Source organism: Canis aureus, chromosome 20 (genome assembly GCF_053574225.1).
Source record: "Canis aureus isolate CA01 chromosome 20, VMU_Caureus_v.1.0, whole genome shotgun sequence".
NCBI classification, from domain to species: domain Eukaryota; kingdom Metazoa; phylum Chordata; class Mammalia; order Carnivora; family Canidae; genus Canis; species Canis aureus.
This window is the reverse complement of record NC_135630.1, coordinates 28,075,172-28,099,018: the sequence shown is the minus strand read 5'-3', so window position 1 is coordinate 28,099,018 and position 23,847 is coordinate 28,075,172. Positions and strand designations below refer to the sequence as shown.

The 23,847-nt window shown below is 39.9% G+C and overlaps 1 long non-coding RNA gene across 2 annotated transcripts in view; it reads left to right on the top strand.

The window, feature by feature from the left end:
• The window catches only part of LOC144291929 (uncharacterized), a 72,647-nt gene extending 49,037 nt beyond the window's left edge, over positions 1-23,610 (top strand). The window contains exons 3-4 of one of the 2 annotated variants that reach the window (XR_013359473.1): positions 13,788-14,097; positions 23,258-23,610. This is a non-coding gene — a long non-coding RNA (uncharacterized LOC144291929). Of the gene's footprint in view, positions 1-13,787; positions 14,098-15,225; positions 15,569-23,257 lie in introns of those variants that run through there. The other variant, XR_013359474.1, reaches the window with a different exon arrangement.
• Positions 23,611-23,847: the final 237 nt, after the last annotated feature.

The following is a 23,847-nucleotide window of genomic DNA, read 5'->3' as shown; positions in this document are numbered from 1 at the left end:
AACAACCGCAGTGGCTGCGGCCAGCTCTGGAGCCCTGGAGTCAGCTCCCGCAGTAACTACAGAGCTCTCTCTCTGCAGGGCCTGGAGGCTTCAGGGCGGGGTGGCTGATCTGCTCAGCTTGGGGCAGGAGCGTCCTTGCTGTCCTGGGCCCTCCCAGCCTCTGCCTGTCCCAGGGGGAGGCCGGATCCTGGGCTGTGTCGCGGCGCCCATTGGTCCGGGGCCTGCGCTGTTGGATTTGCGCTCCCGCCCCGCAGCCCCCTCCGGAGCTGCCAACCGAGCCCCGGAGCTGCTCCTGGTCCAGCTGCCCGCACTGCAGCCCTTAGGGAGCTCGGCGCACTCCCCCGGGGGCGCAGGTGTCTGTTAGTGTCCCCGGGAGCCCGAGGGCACCCCCGCCCTCGTGGGTCCTGCTCTAACTCCCTGCGAGGCCTTTCCGCCTGGGAAGGTTGGTGCAGCTCCTGCTTCTCTGTCCTGGGGACGCTCGCCCCGGCCTCAGCCCAGCTCCTCGCAGGCCCCTCCCCCTTGGATATCTTTTGTTTCTTTATTTCTTTTTCCCCGTCTTCCTACCTTGATAAAAGTGCGAACTCTTCTCACTGCAGCATTCCAGCTGTTCTCTCTTTAAATCTCAGGCTGAATTCTCAAATCGTCTTTGAATGTTGGGTAGAATGCACCAGTAAACAAGTTAAGCCATTTAGTCCTAGAGTTTTATTTATTGAGATTTTTTAAAAAGATTTTATTTATTTATTTATTTATTTATTTATTTATTTATTTATTCAAGAGGGACACAGATTGGGGGAGAGAGAGAGCGAGAGAGAGGCAGAGACACAGGCAGCGGAAGAAGCAGGCTCCATGCAGGAAGCCCGATGCAGGACTTGGTCCCGGTTCTCCAGGAGCAGGCCCTGGGCTGACGGTGGTGACAAACTGCTGAGCCACCCATGCTGCCCTATTGGGATAGTTTTGATTACTGATTCAATTTTCTTACTAGTAATGCTCTACTCAGTTTTTCTATTTATCCCTAACTCAGTCATGGGCGGTTGTATGTTTTAGGAATTTATCTATTCTTTTTTTGTCTACTTTGTAGGTGTTTTACTTTTCATAATAATCTGTTATCTTTTGTATTTATGTAGTATCAGTTGTATGTTCTTATTTTACTTGAGTCTTCTTTTTTCCTTTTTAGTCTCACTAAATGTTTATCAATATTGTTATCCTTTCAAGCAACAAGCTCTTAGTTTAATTTGATATTTTCTTTTTAGTCTATTTTTCATTTATTTCCACTAAGATTTTTATTATTTTCTTCCTTCTATTAATTTTGGGCTATTTGTTCTTTTATAGTTCTCCTAGGTGTAAAGTTTGGTTGTTTATTTGAGATTTTCCTTTTTTTCTGAGGTAGGCTTGTATTGCCATGAACTTCCTTCTTATAATTGATTTTGCTGTATTCCATAGATTTTGGTATTTCCATTTTCTTTTGTCTCAAGCTATTTTTTTGATTTTCCCTTTGATTTCTTCATTGACCTACTTGTTTGGTAGCATGCTGTTTAATCTCCATATATTTGTGGTTTTTTCACTTTCTTCCTATAATTGATTTCTAATTTCATGCCATGATGGTTGGAAAAAATGCTTGATATAATTTCAATCTTCTTAAATTTACTGAGACTTTTTTTTGTGGCCTAACATATCATCTATCCAGGTGAATGCTCCATGCCCACTTGAAAAGAATGTGTATTCTGATGCTTTTGGATGGAATGTTCTGAATATATCTATTAAGTCCACCTGATCTAATGTGTCAAGACCGCTATTTCTCTATTAATTTTCTGTCTGAATAATCTATCAATTGATGTAAGTGAGATGTTAGAGTCCCCTACTATTATTGTATTGCTGTTAATTTCTGTCTCTAGGTCTGTTAATATTTACTTTATATATTTAGGTGCTCCTTTGTTGAGTGTGTAAATATTCTTTTAAAAATATTTTTGTATTTATTCATGAGAGACACAGAGAGAAAGAGGCAGAAACATAGGCAGGGGGAGAAGCAGGCTCCCCACAAGGAGCCTGATGCAGACTCAATCTTGGATCCTGGGATCATACCCTAAGCGGAAGGCAGACACTCAACTCCAGAGCCACCCAGGCTTCCCAAGTGTGTAAATATTTATAAATGGTATATTCTTTTCTTGGATTACTCATTTATAATTATGTGTGTCTATCTTTTATAACAGTCTTTGTGATAAAGTCTATTTTGCCTGATATGAATATAGCTACCTCAGCTTTCTTTTCATTTTCATTTGCATGGAAAATCTTTTCCCATCCCATCACATTCAGTCTGTATTTTTGAAAGTGAAGTGAGTCTCTTGTAGGCAACATATAGATGAGTCTTATTTTTTTTGTGTGTTTTTTTTATCTGCTTAGCTATTTTTTTATTATAGAATTTAGCTCATTTACACTTAAAGTAATTTTTGGTAAGCATAAATATATTGACATTTTGTTCATTGTTTTCCGAATGTTTTTGTAGTTCCTCTTTATTATTCTCTTGCTCTCTTCCTTGTGGTTTAATATTTTTTATTTGTTATGTGTAGATTCCTTTCTCATTATCTTTCGTGTATCTATCCTAGGCTTTTACTTTGTTTTTCCATGAAGCCCACATAAAACAGTCTTTCTATATATCAAATTACTTTAAGTTAGTCACCACTTAAATTTGAATACATCCTAAAAACTACACTTTTACTCTCCTCCCTGTATATTACTTTTTGTCATATTTACCTCATTTTAGTTTGTGTATCCCTTAAATAATTATTGTACTTATATTTAATTTTACTAATTTTGTTCATTCACAGGTGTCTTAAAAGGAGTATCTTAGATCCCCACAGTCCCTGGGTCTCCTGGATGTAAACTGCATTGGTTTCTAAAGCCAGATATTTTGAAGGCCATTACTCTCTTTTGCCTATCCCAAAGGTTGGAGTGCCTCACATGGGCACAAAACCTTCACTCTTAAGGGAGAGCCTAAGGGGCCTATGAAGTTCCTATATGTTGTATGACAGCACAATAGTGTGGGTTTTTGGTAAGACCTCATCTCTGCCTCTCCTACCCATCTCAAAATGGTCCTTCAATCTCTTATTATAGAGAAAGCTGTTTGGCTAGTTTTTATTTATTTTTAGTAGGAATTTTTCCAGATGAAGCTTTAAATTTGTAAATATGTTCATGGGAGGGAATGAGTTCAATATCTTCCTGCACTGCTATCTTGAACCACACCCTCCCTTTCTCTTCTGCTATTTTTTTCTCTTTCAACTTTATGTGATGACTTTTACTCTGATCTGTCTATAATATTATAATTTTTATCAATATTTTAAGAGTTAATCACAAATTTCTTGTCCAAGGAGTCATGTTTTATTCAGCTTTGAATATTGTTGCTTTACCTTTCTACATTGTCCCATTTCTGATATTCCTATTAGGTATATACTGGAAGATCTTGATATATCCTTCATGTTCTTTAATTTTCTTATCTTTCTCACAAGTGTTCTAATGAATCTCCCATAATTTATTTAACGTGTCCAAATTAGATGCTATTTTATCCATTAATATTTTAATAACTATATTTTTCAATATAAGATTTACTAATTTGCTTTGTCTGTCTTTTTTAACCAGTTGATAGACTATTTACTGATTACATTTATTATTGTGATTATTAAAAGGAGTTCTGGTACTTGTAAACATTGGAAAATACTGAAAAAGTATAAGGAAGAAAATTAAATATTAGGAACTCTATTTTCCAGGTACTCCTGGTTTCATTTGATTTATATTTTCCTGTCTTGATTCTGCATAGATGTGTGTAAAAATTTTGAAGTACTATTCATTATTAATATTAATATTTGGACATACTAAGTTTTATTTTGCATTTTGTTAATTTATGTAAAAATATTACTGCATTTATTGACAATTAACATATCCTCAAGTTGTACAACCTGATGTTCTTCCTTTGTGTCATTTCCTGAGGCAAATCCAAGTCTTGTTATGAATCTTCCAGGCCACTGGATAAAATTGCATGAGTTATGAAATGCACAAAACTAGAGGGCACAATTTATACTTTTTTTTTTTTGCATTATGCCAAATTCCTTAGTTAATGACTTCTTTAACATCTGGAAATGTACCATTGCTGCCAGCAGAATCTCCAAAGAAGAGGAAAAGCTTCTACTTATTGAAAATCTGACACTCTAAAAGATTTTAATTTAGATTACATTCAGAAAACCCCTACCTTGACATCCCACTATTTTAGAGTTTCTCTCCCTGGATAAAGACTGTACTTCTTGTGATATATCTGCTGAGAATCACTGGATTTTCCCATGCAAGCACTTTGGTCTCCCCATCTCCATTTCTGCCTCAAAATTTGCTTCAAGCCTGTGTGCTTCTGGGTGCCAGTATATTTCATAGCTAACTCCATGAAGAGAGCTCTGTTAGAGTAGGTAAGTAACATGGGAATGCACACAAATATAATCACTCTTCTTAACAGGACCTCCATGTGATCCTGTGGAATGGAGCTGGCCAGGGGAGATCTCCTTGGGGTATGGACCAAGAGCTGCTTCTGCAAGGGCAGGATATAGCACAGACAAGTCTAGGGCAGGATTTTTTTAAGATTTTATTTATTTATTTATAGGCAGAGGGAGAAGCAGGCTCCTCACTGGGACCCTGATGTGGGACTCAATCCGGGATCTCTGGGATCACTACCTGAGACAAAGGCAGATGCTCAACCACTGACCCACACAGGTGCCCCTAGAGCAGGATTTAAACAAAAACAAAGGCTTTTTTTCTGTTTCTCCCCAAAGGTCAATGGGGATTCTCTCCCACACATCTTTGTGCTATTTCAAGTTCAGAATCATAGCTTTGCATACAAGGGCATTGACAGTTTATTTGTATCATTCTTCCCTCTGATGATAAGAGCAGCTTGCTTGCCTGGGGCTATTATCTGATTGGTCAGGGGTTGATCATCTCAGTGGGAAAAGTATAAATTTGTAGGGAACAGAAGCCTCTGTGCAATGTTGAGAGAAGCAAACCATTACAAATGTTATTTAGCAGAGAGAAAAAGTTACATTTATTTACTTTGAAAAAAAGATGTATATAAGCAGAAAAAAAAGGAAATTTTTCATTTCTAATACTAGTAAATTAGAGTAAATTTATGCATGCAGTTAATTGTTGATGGCCTCTTGCAGCCTCAACCTAAGTGGTCTGGGCAGTGCTAATAGTGAAATACTCATCAGGCTGCTTCAAACCATACTTTTCCAAAGTGAGCTCTTAAGTCTAGCATAGAATTCACAACTCACAAATTGAAAAGTTCCCCTTCATCCTTTGCTCTCTTGATGCCACACATCAGCCAATGGTGCTTCCACACACCATAGCCCTCCTCCTCTCCCTTCAGACCATCTGCAAAAGAGGCTTTGGAATCAGATAAACTATGGTCAACCTGCATTCTCAATTCTTGGGAGAAGTTAGTTTGCCTTTTTAATTCCCAGTTTCTCTTTTGTAAATATGGGGATTTCAATACCTCGAATATCTCTTGATACCATAGTTTAAGAGACAAACATAGAGCAGGGGCTGAATTAATGATATCCATTGATGAATTATTATTATTAATTATTATTATTATTTCAATAGCAAAATCCAACCTTTATTCCACTTCCTGCAGCATGTCTTCCCAGATCCTGTGATCCCTCATTATCTCAATCAGTCACAAAATGGAACCCTCATAAAAAGCCTGATTGTCCCAATAATTGCAGAGTGCTTTATTAGGAGCTCTGAGTGAGAGAACATGGTGGGGACGTAGTGTCCATCTCCATTCTGTTTGGGAAGATGAGCCAGATACAAATAGAGCACAAAACATACAAGATCCCATCATAGTACAGAACAAGTGGCCTGGAAGCTGGGCACTGCAGCTGGAAGGGGAGAGAGAGGATACTGAACGGCCAGCTTCTATAAAGTTGTGGCCCCAAAACTACTCTTGAGTTTCTCTGTTTTCACCTGCATTTTATGTTTCAGAGAAGAGGCCTAAGGCTGATTGAATTTGAATGTAGTTGTGACTGTTAATCTCTGGATGCTCATAAAATTTTTTACCCTCATAATTGCAATTCAAAAATGCATCTCATTTGATTTGTCTGCTCTGGCTCCCCTACAGCTCATTCTTGAATATTAGACAAGTGGGTCTCATTAAAATATAAATTACTTTGTTACCTATTTATAAACTTGCGATTATTCCCATGGCATTTAGAATCGAATCCATATTCCTCTCTGCATCTGGTAGGATGCCATGCACTTTGGCTTCTGATGGCTTTTCTGACTTCCTTTCCTGCCCTCCCTGACAACTCACTTTCTCTGACTTATGTCAACATAAGAATTAGTTTGTTCTGCTGGCTTTTTGCCACCATATAGTGCAGCACTACCTGTCCCCTCTGCTTAGACATCTCAACCCCAAGATCTCAGCCCCATCTCAACCCCAAGATCTCAACCCCATCTCGACCCCAAGATCTCAACCCCATCTCAACCCTTGCCAGGCCTGGTCCAAACTCCAATGCCACAATTTGGAGACCTCTGCCCAGCATCTTCATCCTCATTGCTACCCCTCTTTATTGAATACGGGCCATTTAACTAGAAATTTTTTTAAGCTAGAAAAGACATTTTAATGAGTCATGTCCCTGTTTATACCTTCTGTTATTTCTATGAACTACACATTTCTAAGGCTAAGTCTCCTTTTTTAGTCCTCAGCTTCTGGCATCTGTGGCATCTTTAATCTGTCTCTTCCTCTATTTCCGGAAATTACTTTCATCTTTGTTCTTGACTTATTTTAATTTTTCATAATGTCAATTATGCACTTTTCTGCCCCCAATGCATCTTTTAATTCTACTATTCAATGCTTAACTTCCTTGAATTCTTCCAGATAACTCTCTTCTTTCCTTTCTTTTTTTAAACATTTTATTTATTTATTTATTCATGAGAGACAGAGAGAGAGAGAGAGAGAGAGAGAGAAGTAGAGACACAGGCAGAGGGAGAAGCAGGCTCCATGCAGGGAGCCTGACATGGGACTCGATCTCGGGACTCCAGGATCACACCCTGGGCCGAAGGCAGGCGCTAGACCACTGAGCCACCCAGGGATCCCCTCTTCTTTCCTTTCCTATTCAGCTTCTCCTGGCTACTTATCTTCTGGCTACATTTTTAAAGAAGCTATTTGCTTGCACTCTGTTGAGGACACCAAATGATAGTGTTTAAACTTCCTATTTCTCAGAGTGACTCATTTTAGGATATACCTTCATATAGCTTATTTTTCATGCTCTTCAGGTTTATTGATCTTGGATCTGTGAGTTTATAGATTTCATTAAATTTGGAAGTTTTTGAGCCATTATCCCTCCAAATATTTTTTTCTTCCCTTCGTCCCATCACATATCAGACATCACACAACACACACCTTCTCTCTTTTGTTGGCTCCAATGCTCTGTATATTAGGTTGCTTGAAACTGTTCCTTAGTTCACTGACTTTTTTTTTATTTTGTTTCTGTTTCATTTTGCAATTTATAGTACTAACTCTTCATTTTCAATAATCTTTGTGTGTGTGTGCCATATTTAATGCTGTTAATCTCATCCAATCTATTTTCCACTTTAAATATTGTAGTGTTAAACTCAGAAAGTACCTGCTGTCCTTTCATTTGTTGCTAGTACTCAGTTTCTCAGAGCTGGGGGTGGAGGAAAATTTATGAACACGATTATCAGTATGATTTCTAGTTTCCAGAAGACAGTCATATGGTGCCTTTCTTCTAGATGTAAATGCAACCTTTCCTTATTTCTATGTGTTGCTTCCCTAAACTCACGGAAAATGTAAACTATTTGCACTGCTTATAGCCAAACCTATGGCCCCCAGATATGAAGTCTCTGGAGTCCTTTATGCTTTTTTCTAGAGCCACCAGTAGCTTTATAATAGTGCTTCTGAATTGGCTTTCTGACATTGAATTGTAATCCAAATTTTGTAACTCTGTGGGAGAGAGGACTGTTTCTTATTCTTTCTTTTGAGGTGAGGTTTTCCTTCTAGTCATTTTGCTCAGTGCAGAGTGGCCAGAAAGAAGTTGTATTGGGAAAAGGAGAAAGAGAGGAGAGAAAGAAGGAAAGAAAAGAGAAAAAGAAAAAAGAAAAAGGAAGAAAAAAAGAAAAAAAAGAGAAGAAAAAGAGAAAGAAAAAGAAAGAAAAGAAAAAAAAACGTGGGGGAAGCAAACAGAAATCAAAAAGCAAAAAACAAACAAACAAACACGGGGGAGTATCCTCTGATTCTGTATAATTTAAGTCCCTTGACTTCCCCTGGAACTTGTCCGTCCAGCTGGTCTTCTGGGGGAGGGGCCTGTTGTGCTGATTTTCAGGTGTTAGCACTTGGGGGAGCTGCTCTGCCCCTGCCTGGTGCAGGTCTCGGGGGGGTTGTTCACCCCGTGAGGCCCCAGGAGGAACAACCGCAGTGGCGGGGCCAGCTCTGCAGCCCTGGAGTCAGCCCCCGCAGTAGCTCCAGAGCTCTCCGTCTGCAGGGCCTGGAGGCTCCGGGGCGGGGCCGCTGATCTGCTCAGCTCGGGGCAGGAGCGTCCTTGCTGTCCTGGGCCCTCCCGGCCTCTGCCTGTCCCGGGGGAGGCCGGATCCTGAGCTGTGTCCCGGCGCCCTGTGCTCCGGGGCCTGCGCTGTTGGATTCGCCCCCGCCCCGCAGCCCCCTCCGCGGAGCCGCCCCGGAGCCCCCCTGAGCTGCTCCCGCCCCGCAGCCCCCTCCGCAGAGCCTCTTCTTCTGCCCGAGCCCCCCTGAGCTGCTCCCGCCCCGCAGCCCCCTCCGCGGAGCCGCCCCCAAGCCCCCCCAGCTGCTCCGGGTCCCCCGTGCGCGCTGCAGCCCTTAGGGAGCTCGGCGCACTCTCCCGGGGCGCAGGTGCCTGTTAGTGTCCCCGGGAGCCCGAGGGCATCCCCGCTCTCCTGGGTCCTGCTCCACCTCCCTGGAGCCCCTTTCCGCCCGGGAAGGTCGGTGCAGCTCCTGCTTCTCCGGGACGGGGCTCTCCTGTCCTGGGGACACTCGCCCCGGCCTCAGCCCGGCTCCTCGCGGGCCCCTCCCCCTTGGAGGCCTTTTGTGTCTTTATTTCTTTTTCCCCGTCTTCCTACCTTGATAGAAGCGTGAACTCTTCTCCCTGTAGCATTCCAGCTGTTCTATCTTTAAATCTCTGGCCGAATTCGTAGGTTTTCAGGATGATTTGAAGGTTATTTAGGTAATTTGGTGGGGACAGGTGACTTGGGGACCCTACTCTTCCGCCCTCTTGCCCCTCCTCCCGGCCCCAGATATAGAGACTCTACCTCCTAGGATGCAATGCCCCAGAGCCCCACCCTTGCCCAAGTCTATAGTCCACATCTAGAGTCCCTAATAGATTCATTCATTTGGGGAATATAAATAATAGTGAAAGGGAATAGAAGGGAAGGGAGAAGAAATGTGTGGGAAATATCAGAAAGGGAGACAGAACATGAGAGACTCCTAACTCTGGGAAACGAACTAGGGGTGGTGGAAGGGGAGGAGGGCGGGGGGGTGGGGGTGAATGGGTGACGGGCACTGAGGGGGGCACTTGACGGGATGAGCACTGGGTGTTATTCTGTATGTTGGCAAATTGAACACCAATAAAAAATAAGTTTATTATTTAAAAAAAGACTCTCACTGGGGATGAGGCGAAAGAAAGGACTGATTTTCAGTGTTGTAGTTTTTATTTTATTTTATTTTATTTTATTTTATTTATTTTACTTTATTTATTTATTCATGAGAGACACACAGAGAGAGAGAGGGGGGTGCACAGACACAGGCAGAGGGAGAAGCAGGCTCCATTTCATGCAGGGAGCCTGACGTGGGACTCAATCCCGGGTCTCCAAGGCCACACCCGGGACTGAAGGTGGCGCTAAGCCTCTGAGCCACCCAGCTTAATAGTGTTGTAGTTTCTATATCATTCCTCTTCTTGAACTATCATTTAGAAGGAAGTTAGTAGAGGCAAGATCAAGAATGCAAATGTCATTCTAAATGGAAAAAAAATCGTGTTTTTTTTGTGTTTTTGTTTGTTTTTGTTTTTTGCTAAGTTTCCTTTTTAAAAATTTTAGGCACAAGATACTCTTATTTTGATGTCTTTTCACCTTTGGCTACTGTATTTTCCTTCTTCTTTCCCCTTATTACTATTTGTTGAAATGTCTATCTATACTTACATACTCTACTCCTTTTCCTCCCATATACACTCCTACTCACTGAAATACTTTCCAAAGGGGACTCTGGCTTTCTGGTTTTTTTTTTTTTTTTTGAAGTTCAATTTGCCAACATATAGTATCGTATAACACCCAGTACTCATCCTGTCAAGTGCCCTCCTTATTGCCTGACACCCAGTTACCCCATCCCCCTGCCCACTGCCCCTCCCACTACTTTGTATCTTTCCCAGAGTTAGAAGTCTCTCATGTTTTGTCACCCTCTCTAATTTTTCTCACTAATTTTCCCTCCTTTCCCTCATAATCCCTTTCACTATCTCTTATATTCCCCATATGAGTGAAATCATATGATGATTGTCCTTCTCCAATTGACTTACGTCACTCAGCATGATACCCTCTAGTTCCTGTTTGTTAATATGTGTCATGTCCTCTCCTCTGTCCTTAACCTACTTACTTTCATTCCATGTAAATGGGTCTTCATTTCTTCTTTACCTTCTTGACTCACCTCTTTGCACATCCCTCCACTGGCTGATCTTCAGCAATCATCCCCCAAAGATTGCTCCTACATTCTCATTTATGCACCTCCATACTCTCACCTTGGAGAGAACACCAACACACCATTGCCTTTTTGTAGGTAGCTCTTCTACATTGAACTATTCCTCACCTACCTGCAGTGCTCATCCCTTCCCCAGTCTTCACTCCCTCCTGAGTTCACAGAGAGACACTTCCAGCCCTGTAGTGGTTAGATGGAACCATGTGACTAGTTCTGGGCAAAGTAATGTGAGCAAAAGTGACAGAGTTCACTATTGGGCCAAAGTATTTAAAATCCAAATTTTAAAAAATAAACTTTAAAAATTAAATAGTTTTAGATTTATAAACATTTGTGAAACTAGTACGGAGAGTTCCCGTATACTTCATATCTAGTTTCCCCTATTCTTAACATCATTCATTAGTATGGTACCTTTGTCACAGTTAATAAATCAATATTGACACATTATTATTAAGTAAAGCCCATAGTTTATTCAGATTTTCTTAGTTTTTACCTAATGTCCTTTTTTTCTGCTTCAGGAATTCATCCAGGATAAAATGTTAGATTTAGTCATGTTTCCTCAGATTCCTGTGGCTCTGACAGTTTCTCAGACTTTCCTTTAGTTTTCAATAATCTTGATAGTTTGAGAGGTACAAGTTACATATTTTGTAAAGAGTACCTCAATTAGGATTTATCTGATGATTTTCTCATGATGGAGTAGTATACTATGTCTGGGGAAGCGGATAGGATGGCATTTTCATCACACCATAACAAGAATACTTGCTATTAGCATCGCTCATAACTGTTGATGTTGGCCTTGGTCACCTGGTTGAGGTGGTGTCTCTCAGGTTTCCATCATTTTCCCTTCATTTCCATGCTGTACCCTTTGGGAGTAGGTCAGTATGTGCAGTCCATGTAAAGGAGTGGAGCATTATTCTTCACGTCCTTGAAGGCACACAGTCCAGTATTTTCCATGCTTTATTTTCCCCTGTTACTATGGGAAAGAAATTAAATTTTGTTGCACCATGACATTGAAGTTTATTTGTTATTACAGCAAATTTACTCAACGCTGATTAATACGCCAATTTTTCCGTCTGTCTGAATGGTTGTCCCAGTGGTACTTCCTACTCCCAACCTTCTGAAACAAATTTTGTCAAACTCTCCAGAAATTCTTCCAAACTTCCTTTTAAAAATAAATCACTATTATTCTGAATGTTCAGATTCAGAAGCTTAATATTTCTTTAGCCTACAGAAAATAGTCCAGAGTTTATAAAATAACTTCATGAATAATACATTTGTCTCATTCATATTCTGCATTAGTAGAAATTAGTTGTAACAAGCAACAGTAAATGTCTGTACAGATTAAGAAGAAAAGAAAGGCTGTTAGATAGCTCCTCACAAAGTCACCGGGAAAGATGGAGAACCAGGCTTCCAAAAGAAGCAGAAAATTAGGTGGGCTAGAAAACAGTGAACAAACTTAGGTTACAACTCTGAATAGAAGCCTGCCTGGACATTTGATGCCAACACTGGTGAATTTTGCAAACCTCCAGTGATACTCTGATGTCCATGCCACAGGCTCTGATAGATTCTTCACATCATGGTTGCCATGAGGAATGTTTTGGCTCTTCCAAACTTGCATCATTCCTGCAACCTTCAAAGACCCAGGTGAGAGCACTGGCAGAGCCAAGCCTGGGTCACATACCCACACTCAGTTTCTAGAGGATAGGCTGGGGATATATCTGATTCTGCCGTCAGCCAAGAGCCACACATTTGAAATTCTCTGCACTATAGAGAGGAATATAGGAAATGACACATATCTGTCTGTACAATATTCACTTAACTGCTGAGGTTCTTGGGAATCAGGAGCTGCATACCAGCTCAAAGCTACATGGTTACTGGTAGACTTGACCTGAGATCTTGGGAGTCCAGAGCTAAAGTATTTTTATTTCAACCTTGGTTCTTTTCCCAGCATTCTTACCTTCCTTCCCCTCCCCCACCTCGATAGCCAAGCTCAGTTTAGGGTTCTTCTTACCTTCTATCTAAGACAATTCTATCTAGTTCTAAAAAAATCAGTGATTTTCCAATTACATAGTTAATAGAGTCAAAACACCTCCTGATGTTCACTAAGGTTCACAACCTGGCCCCACCCTCCATTCGCCTTCATCTTACTTCATTTTTCACTCTTTTTAAAGTGCAATTCCTTTCACCATGTACTGCCCACTGGGGATTTTTTTTAGAAATACAGATTTATGACTGACTCCTGGTCTGGATCAGAATATATGGTAAAGGAGCCTGAGCCCTGTAATGACAGCAGCATCTTAGATGATTCTTACTAAAATTGGTGAATCTGGACTTAGCTTGTAGTCATACCTAAACCATCCCTGTTGCTGAATGCCTTAAACCTTTATATCTCTAAACATTTGCTGTAACCTTAATCCAGAACACAGAGTGAAATGTCTATTTTTTTTCATTGTCTTTGACTTGAAATCACACCCATCCTTCCGAGCATACTCTCCATGCCAGCTCTCCTGTGAAACCTGCGATGCCCAGGTGAACTGAAGTTCTCTGAAAGCTCTTATTTGCGGTGGTCAGTGGTCTTTTTACCACTCCCCACCCCTTGCTCCTCTAATATCCACGTGGAGAGAAACTTTTCTTATTCGTCAGATTAGCCTATAATAATTGCTCAAAATGTTTTCTTTTTTTTGGGGGGGGGAGGAGCGGAAGTGAACTGTATTGAAGTAGCTAGTGATGAGAACAAGGAACAAGTGCAGAAAGGTCTCCATGCCAGAGTGAAGCATAGTCCCTGCTTGTTAGTCCCAGCTCTTCTAAGATCACAAAGAAGTTAAATCACATAGCTGCATTTCACAACGGATGTGCAGCCTGTAGTGCTATCAGATCCTCTCCTGTTTTACCAGGAAAGTGAATACCAACCCCCCAATCACACTCACATATATACACCATGAGGCAGAGGAAACTTGTGGACATGTTGTCACTCTCTGCTTTGATTAACTACTTCATTTATGTGAATCTGAAACTATTTTTATTTTAGGTTTACATTTGTCATGTCTCCACTCCACCCACTCTATAAATAACCTGCCAGGGAGAACTTCTGCATCAAAAGCCAGCCCACTGCAATCACTTCCAGAGTGCTTCATCCCACACTTCAAATGAAAGCACAGATCTGCTAGGGCCTCCTTTTATGGAGTAGAGCCCACGAAGCTGAGCTGAGAACCCAGCTCAGAGGCACCCATCAGTGATGCAGTCCATAACGCTGGAACATAGATGGTCAGCTTCCCAAATTAGCCAAACCAAATGCTACTACACTTGGCATGGAAAAAAGGAGTGCCAGAAGTTCTCTGGTAAGTGTCGATTCCATGATGCCATGGTCTGCAATAAATACACAAGGTGAAAAGGCCAGTTCTGGATCTTAGTGATCTCCCAAGAGACATGCAGCATGGAGGAAAGACAGGCTTTAAAAACAAGTAGACCAAGAGACTGTTGGCGTGAGCAAGTGACTTAGCCTCTCTGAGCCTCAATTCTTCATTTATAAAGTGTAGAAACTGTCATCTTCATGGACATTGTGAAATTTTTAATATTTAATAATACTTATTTTTATTACTACTTAACAGATGAAAACAGAAATGTTCTGCTTTTAATTTGAAAGTACCTAGAACTGGAGGGTCTTATGCTGAGTGAAATAAGTCAGAGAAAGACAATTATTTTATGGTTTCACTCATATGTGGAATATAAGAAACAGCCCAGAGGATCAGAAGGGAATATAAGAAACAGCACAAAGGATCAGAAGGGAAAACTGAATGGGAAGTCATCAGAGAGGGAGAAAAACCATGAACTCTTTATTTTATTTTATTTTATTTTATTTTATTTTATTTTATTATTTTATTTTATTTATTTTATTATTTTATTTATTTTATTTTTTAAGCTTTTTAATTTATTTTCATTATTTTTTAATAATAAATTTATTTTTTACTGGTGTTCAATTTGCCAATATACAGAATAACACCCAGTGCTCATCCCGTCAAGTGCCCCCTCAGTGCCCCTCATCCAGTCACCCCCACCCCCCGCCCTCCTCCCCTTCCACCACCCCTAGTTCGTTTCCCAGAGTTAGGAGTCTTTATGTTCTGTCTCCCTTTTTGATATTTCCTACCCATTTCTTCTCCCTTCCCTTCTTAACTACAGAAAACAAACTGAGGGTTGGTGGAGGGGATGTTCGTAGGGGGATGAGGTAATTGGGTGATAGGTATTAAGGAGGCCATGTGATGTGATGAGCATTGAGTGTTATAGGTAACTGATAAATTATTGAACACTACATCTGAAACTAATGATGTACTATATGTTGGCTAATTTAAATTTAAATTGAATTTAAAATTTAAGATAATCTGGCAAAGATTTGAGAACCCCAGAGGACTTTTGATAGGCAGCCTCCAACTTCAAACACTTTTATATCCTTGTTTCCTCCTTTTCCATAGCTCTTCTTTTAGCTTCTGAAAATGATGAAGAAGTTGCTGTAATTATACACTTCGCTGAGGAATACTCTTGGCAATATACTGGCAGACATAATTCAAAGCCTCAAATATGAAAAGAGGAAGTAAATAGGTGGGAAAGGACTGCTAAGGATTGCCAGACATTGAGCTGAGCATATTAAGCAGCTATAGATGTGTGTGGCTCATGTAACAGTCCTAGCAGGTAATTTTTACCACCTTATTTCCAGATGAAGGCACTGAAGTCCCTTATGGCAACATTGTTGATAAATATTTTTTTCAAGTGTGTGCAAAGTATAGATGTATAAAAATCATAACTAGCACAAGAATAATATTGAAGGATGTGACAACTACTGGTGATGAGACCCTATATGAGATACTTTCAGTAAGGTTGTTGACCATAAGTGCTTCTGGATTCTGAGGGGAAGAGAAAACACTATGTACTTTGGAATCCAGAAGATACTCATGATGAGGGCTGATCTGAGCTGGCCTGAGGGCAGGTGCATATGGAGATAGGGCTTGATGGGGGTAGAGTGTGGAAATTCTGTGGTTCTATATCCCCTGCCTTATTTAATTTGATAGGTTCCCTGGAAGTAGAGCCAAAGATTTGGTTAGGCTTGGTTTGGAAGGTGGCCTCAGGAAGAGAGAATGCATGAGGAGAGAGGATATGAGGCTATTAGTGAGGTGGCTGCTAAGGGCTGCAGGAATGATTTTATTGGAAGCCCTGAGAAGCATACAGAATGCTTTCTGGAATCCACCACTTTGGAAGCCAAGACAAAAAGCACTAAAACCACTGGCCTGGTTCCCATTGAGTGAATGTAACCCTCAGTGTTAGTAGCCCCCTCCTTTGGACTCACTTCTCACCCTTCCAGAGAGCCCCTAAATCTTGAGAAGACTCTGGATACAAAGTGAAGGCAGTATAATTCAGGAAGTGAGTTTGAGCTCCCAGGGAGCCATTTACTACAGCTGTGTCTGAATTCAATGAGGCTCTGAGGCGTGTGACCGGGATACCACAGTGTCTGCCTAGTGATTTAACAGAAAAGTTAGCAATCCCTAAATAATTAAGATCAGCCTTCCACTTACTACTCAGTGCTTTCTATGGGGATGCCTGTCACACCCAGCAGAGCACCTGGAGAGTTGTTGACATTTGATAAATTGCTGTTGGACAAAGTCCTGTTGATGTCTCCCAGATTGTCATACAGAAAAAAAAAAGCAAAATATCCTTTATGATCCCAACAGACAGAACTAGGACAAATGAATTGTAGTTCCTCAAGGCAATTTTTTTCACCAAGAGATGGTTCAATGAAACAGCAAGTCCCATCTTTGCTGGGGAGGGACTCAAGCTGAGACTGTGTGACAGTCTGGCAAGGATGTTATGGGATAGCTTGCTGCAAAGAGGAAGGGGAAAGAGATGATTTATCAGGCCCCTCTGCCTATAAATATCTTAATTGTGAGTCAAAAGAACAAAAATCTTATAATGAAAGGCACATAATAAAATCAATAGTGGCTGGAACTCCATAGGAACAGCTGGTAAGCAAGCTCTGGTGATACAATAGCTATGGCAGATTGTGTGTTCTATTTTGAATTAACTATATTGCTCTCAGTTGAGGAATCTGCAGCTTTGTCCTACATCAAGAGAGGAAGATGAAGATGCTACTACTGCTAAGATGATGATGATGATGATGATGATGGTGGAAGGAAGGAAGGAAGGAAGGAAGGAAGGAAGGAAGGAAGGAAGGAAGGAAGGAAGGAAGGAGGAGGGAAAAGAGGCTCCTATACATGCACATGCCACAGCTTTGGGGGACCTCTGGGCTTTACATTGCCCTAATACTTCTGCCTCAGTTTTTTCATCATGCTAATTCCAACTCCTTCCATGGTCAGCTCAAGTGTCACATCCTGGTGGCAGCCTCCGACAGTTATCCCTGAATGACTATACTCTTCTTTGGGCTCCTTTGTTCATTATATGCTGCTTGAAACCCACCACACACAATGTAGCTCAGACTACATTGCAGTATTTAGTAGATTTCTTGATTACCTACCTCATTCAGCTGTGAGCTTCCACAGATCAGAGACACAGCCTTATTTTTTCCTCTGTGTTCACAGGGCTTAAAAAAAGCCGTAAGACTCACTATTTGTAGAAAAAAATGAAAGAGTGGGGTAAACACTGCATTAAACTTCATGACCATTGAGCAGGAAAGGCACTCTTATCTCATTACATGCAGATGGGAAATTCTGCCCCAGAAGGTGAGCCCTCTCTACCCAGGTCCTATGGCTCTTCTATTGAGGTGGGGCTGTCTGCAGTCATCAGAAATTGTCTGGAACATCTGTCAGTGTCCTTGTAGGCAATCAACTCACAGAAAAACCAAGATGAGGGGAAGAGATTTTCCCTGAATATAGTCATCCCAGAGGCCTGTTAAGTTTCCATGCCCCATTCTATGGTAGAAGTTAATTGGTCCTTGCTAGCTCAGCCCATGGAGTGTGGCATGCACTGGCCATTGAGGGCAGCTGACTTTTGTCTGACAGAGCCAGACCCATCAGGGGACCATGGAGGCTAGTATCTGCATCAAAGACCTTACTGAGCATCCCTGTGTAGAGAAGCACCTGTGTTTCTCCTCCTCACCTGTGTAGCTCCTGTTGTTTCAGGCTAGAGGGGAGAAGAATGCTCCAGTCCATATAGAGGATATGTGCAGCCATGTCTTCCTTGATGACCCTGGACTCTGTCTTGGCATTCACTTGGAGACTATGGAAATTTGATTTAAATTTGATGCAGTATGTCACAGGGTGCAGAGTATCTAGAAAACTGTTTCCTCACAACTTAGGCAAACTAAGATAGGAAAGAAGACCTGGTTTCAAGCTTACATACCTGAGGTAAACCACCTCTCAACTCCTAAAACAAAGACACTATTCAACTTGTTAGGATCTGTTTTCTTAAGTGAGGACAACATTTACATCACAGAGTCAACCATAAGAATTAGAAATAATACACCAGTGTCTATCACACAGTAGATGCCAAATGAATGATAATTCCCGCTGTTACTTGGATATAGAACATAAACTTAAAAAAAAAAAGAACATAAACTTCATATGGGAGGTTAGCTGAAGTTATGTTCTATTGGCACATAAACATATACAAATTGCAATGTAGAAGTGGCACTTTGGGACTTCTGCCTCAAGCCAAGAAGAGTAACAGGGGCCAGTTTTATCCTTCCATGAAAAACAACAGCAACAAATGGACCAAATATACAAAGTAATGTTCAAGACCTAAGACACTAAGCAAAAGAGGACAGGAATCCATGGCAAATGCAAAACAAATGAGATAAGCCCTACAATCGCTCTAGTTTATTGCCTTGAAAGAGTTTCCAGGTGTGGGGGAGAAAGGAGGAAGGGAGATGGAGTGGAGAAATCTCCCTAAGATGAGGTGATATTTCTGTGAGTCCAGGGGGACCAAGCAGCTGGAGTTCATGGGGCAGTGTGTCATAGAAAGATATAACGATAGGTATGTGTTCCTGATTGCTTGATTATTCAGAAGGATGCTGATCCACATTTTCATGTGAGGAAACTAGTCAAGAACAGTGAAAGAAACACAAAGATGAGAGGACATAGTACCAGCAACCACCTAAGGAGTAATGTATGTTCCCACTGGCCAAATTAGAAATCATAATTCATCGGTCAGTGAGTAAGCACTCAAAAAGGTGGTGTCTTAGCCCTAGACAGCACTGCTCCAGTTCTGACAACTCTTAAAAACAGAGTAGATGGGCACTGAGGGGGGCACTTGATGGGATGAGCACTGGGTGTTAGTCTATATGTTAGCAAATTGAACACCAATAAAAAATAAATTTATAAAAAAAAACAGAGTAGAAAAGATCAAACTGTTTTCAAGTAACTTACACACACACACACGAACAGCAACAGTGACAGGAACACTAATAATTTTCACGTTTTTAGAATCCAAAAAAGTTAAATCTGTAATATCTGGTATCCAATAAAAAATTTCCCAGTATATAAACAATCAAGTAAATACAAACCTATAATAGTGACAAAAAAATTAATGAAGCAAAACTGACCTAGAACTAATACAGATATCAGAATTAACAGACAAGTTTACCAAGCAGTTATCATAATTGTATTTCATATGGTAAGAAGGTTAAGTATAGATATGGAAGATATTACAAATACCTAAATTAAATTTCTAGAAATTTCTAGTTTAAAAACTACAGTTAAAAATATGCCTACCCTATGACCCAGCAATTGCACTGCTGGGGATTTACCCCAAAGATACAAATGCAATGAAACGCCGGGACACCTGCACCCCGATGTTTATAGCAGCAATGGCCACGATACCCAAACTGTGGAAGGAGCCTCGATGTCCAACGAAAGAGGAATGGATAAAGAAGATGTGGTTTATGTATACAATGGAATATTACTCAGCTATTAGAAATGACAAATACCCACCATTTGCTTCAACGTGGATGCAACTGGAGGGTATTATGCTGAGTGAAGTAAGTCAGTCGGAGAAGGACAAACATTATATGTTCTCATTCATTTGGGGAATATAAATAATAGTGAAAGGGAATATAAGGGAAGGGAGAAGAAATGTGTGGGAAATATCAGAAAGGGAGACAGGACGTAAAGACTGCTAACTCTGGGAAACGAACGAGGGGTGGTAGAAGGGGAGGAGGGCGGGGGGTGGGAGTGAATGGGTGACGGGCATTGGGGGTTATTCTGTATGCTAGTAAATTGAACACCAGTAAAAAATAAATAAAAAAAAACTACAGTGTTTAAAATGAAAAATTGACTGAATGAGATTAATAGCATTAAATATGAAAGAAAAAAAGATTGTTGAACATGGAGAAATAATACTAGAAACTGCAAATTGAAACAAAATTTAAGAATATAAAAGATGAGCACCGTGTGTTATTCTGTATGTTGGTAAATTGAACACCAATAAAAAATAAATTTATTTAAAAAATAAAAATAAAATAGATCTTGAAAAAAATAAAAATAAATAAATCTAAAAAAAAAGAATATAAAAGATGTCAGTAATCTGGGAGACAGCTTCAAGCTCCCTAATATATGTGGAATTGAAGTCACTGAAAGAGAAAAGGTATGTAATGTGTGATTGGAAAAAGGAAGGGATACATATTTAAAGGGAGAATGGTTGAAATTTTTCCAAATTCGATAAACTATTTCAACCCTTATATCCAAGATCAATAAACCCCAAGAACATGAAAACTAAACTGCACGAAGGCACATCATAATTTGATTCCTTATAACCAGCAATGAAAAACAGCAACTGGTGGTGGGGGGTGGGGAAAGACACCTTATCAGCAGAGAAAAAAAATACTAAGGTTAGCAGTAGATTCCTCATTGAGAGTTATGCAATCAAGAAGACAGGTCTTTATCTTTTTTCTTTTTCATGTTTTTATTTAAACTCCAGTTAGTTAATGTACAGTAATATTAGTTTTAGATGTACAATATAGTGATTTATGACTTACATACAACACCCAGTGCTCGTCACAAATGTCCTCCTTAATTCGCATCTCCTATTTAACCCATCTTCCACCTATCTCCCCTCCAGAAACTTTAACTTTGTTCTCTATAGTTATTAATCTATTTTCTGCTTTGCCTTTATCTTCCCCCCACACTCATCTGCTTTATTAAATTCCACATGAGTGAAATCATGATATTTGTCTTTCTGTGACTTATTTCACTTAGTAACTCCATCTATCTCTTTGCCAGTGGCAAGATTTCATTCTTTTTAAAGACAGAGTAATAATCCATTTTATTTATATATCACATCTTCTTTATCCATTTATCTGTTTATCAGACAGTGAACATTTAGGCTCTTTTCATAGTTTGACTATTGTTGATAATGCATGTATTCCTTCAAATCAGTGTTTTAATATTTTTTGTGTAAAGAACTAGTAATATAATTTCTGAATCATGGAGTAGTTCTATTTTTAACTTTTTGAGGAAATCTCCATACTATTTTCCAGAGTGGCTGCACCAGTTTGCATTACCACCAAGAGTATGAGAGGATCCTCCTTTCTCTGCATTCTTGCCAACACCTGTTGATTCCTGTGTTGTTAATTTTAGCAATTCTGATTGGTGTGAGATGATATCTCATTATAGTTTCAATTTGATTTGTATTTCCCTTATCAATGATTTCTATGTGTCTGTTAGCCATATGTATTTATTCTTTGGAAGAATGTCTATTCATGTATTCTGCTTATTTTTTAACTGGATTATTTGTGGGTTTTGGGTGTTGAGTTTGTTAAGTTTTGTATAGATTTTGGATACTCTTTGTGAGACATGTCATTTGCAAATATCTCCTCCCACTCCATAGGTTGCCTTTTAGTGTATTTTTTCCTTCTCTGTACAGAAGCTTTTTTTCTTGATGTAGTTCCAATAGTTTGTTTTTTTCTTTTGTTTCCCTTGCCCCAGGAGACGTATCTAGTAAGAAGTTGCTATGGCTGATGTCAAAGAGGTTACTGGCTTGTTCTTCTCTAGGATTTTGATGATTTCCTATTTCACATTTTGGTCTTTCATCCATTTTTAATTTATTTTTATATATGGTATAAAAAAGTGGTCCAAGTTCATTCTCTTGAACGTTGTTTTCCAGCATTTCCAACACCATTTGTTGAAGAAAATGTCTTTTTTCCCTCAATGGATATTGTCTCCTGCTTTATCAAAGATTAGTTGACCATATAGTTATGGATTCATTTCTGAGTCTTCTGTTCCATTGTTCTGTGTGTCTGTTACTGTGTCAGTACCATATGATCTCGTTCACTACAGCTTTGTGATATAACTTGAAGTCTAGCTTTACTTTTCTTTTTCAAGATTGCTTTGACACTTCGGGGTCTTTTGTGGTCCCATATAAGTTTTAGGATTGTTTGTTCTAAAAGAAGATGTATCTTTAAATAATTAAGTGCTTAGCAAAGATATCTTGTAAAAATTAACATAAAATAAAAACTTTTTCAGATACATGCAGCCAAAAAGTATCCATTAGCAGTAGCTACTACATAGGAAATGTTCAGATAAGCCTTTCGGGTAGAAGGGAAACATACTAGAAAAGCGCATAACTCTCTACACAAAGATTAAGAACACTGGAAGTAGTAACTACATGAGTAAAAGTATGAGATTCTTTTCCTGCTTTTTAAATCTCTTTAAAAGATAACTGTTAAAATAAAAATAATATCCATGCATTTTGGGGTAAGCGATATATGTAAAAGTAAAATGCATCACAAAAGTAGCACAAAGTCCAGGTGAGAGGAATCAAGATGCACTCTTGGTTACCACACATGAAATGTTACAATATTACTTAATGGTAGACCATGATGGAGTGAAGATTTATACTATAATCCCTAAAACAACTGTTAAAGAACAGAATAAGGAATTATATATAGCTGATGAGCCAAAAAGCAAGATAATATGGAATCACAAAAATATTAAATCCAAAAGAAAGCAGAAAAAGAAGGAAAAGTGAGTCAAAAACAAAAATAGAAAATAAAAATAGATGTGGCAAAAATAAAAACAATGCAGCATGCTAGATTTAAAGCTAAACAAATCAGCAATCACATTAAATGGGGGTGTCCATGTACCCCAATTAAAAGGCAGAAGTGGGTATTGGAATTAAGACTCAACTACATGCTACTTATAGCTGACAGGAATAAGTCAAAAGAAATATATAAGCAAAGATATGATATGCTGATACCAAAAGGAATAAATCAGGAATGGCTCACTCTGGGTTTTGTATTAATATTCTTCATCCTGCTTCTTTGGTGGAATGCTGCCCAGCACTCCAGGCCCAGTTTCATGCTTCAAGAAACTTGTCCAAGAAAGTCGTCCTGAAGACTTAGATCATCCCATACTCCCCTTGCCCTGCTTGCCTACCCTTAGGTGTACACTTTTCAAGCTTTGCTGAAGTTGCCCCTACCATGATTTGTGTAGGTCCACAACAGTTTAAAATACTCCAGCCTGTAGCTGACATAACTCACCTTGATGTTTTATCCCATTCTAGAACCTCCAGGCCCCTACTTTGATCTTGCCACCATCACCAATTCACAATGGATCTCCATGCCAGGGCTTCATCTGCATTCATCATATGAAGTTCACTCCCTCTCCAATCATGCAGCCAAGATCTCTGTAGCTATGTTTTTCCTAGTTTCTACTAATTTGCAAGTTTCCATGTACTGTACCCATTTTCTGACCTAGCTCTGGCCCATGTCACTTATCAAAGTTAGTAGCTTGTTTGCATCTCCAAACCCTGGGACCTGGTGATCTTTGCCTGGACACATTGCTATCTCCTTTGGGGTATTAAATGTGCTTCACCCCAGGCACATACCAAATGGGGCCCTATTACTGTCTAGCCAAATAAAGGAAGATAAAATTACAGTCCTGAGAATAGTGCTCATATTGAACTATGATAGAAGACAAAGTAATTTATTATGGCTACTGCCCCAGGGCTTGTAAAAATATTCTCTCTGTGGGTGTGTTTCTGCCATTGTAGGTCTCTAAGGTGTGTGCAGGCAGAAAAGATAGTAAGTCCCAAGGGAAAAATTCATCAAAAGATATATATCCATATTGAAGGAAAATGCAGGAAACTGGTTC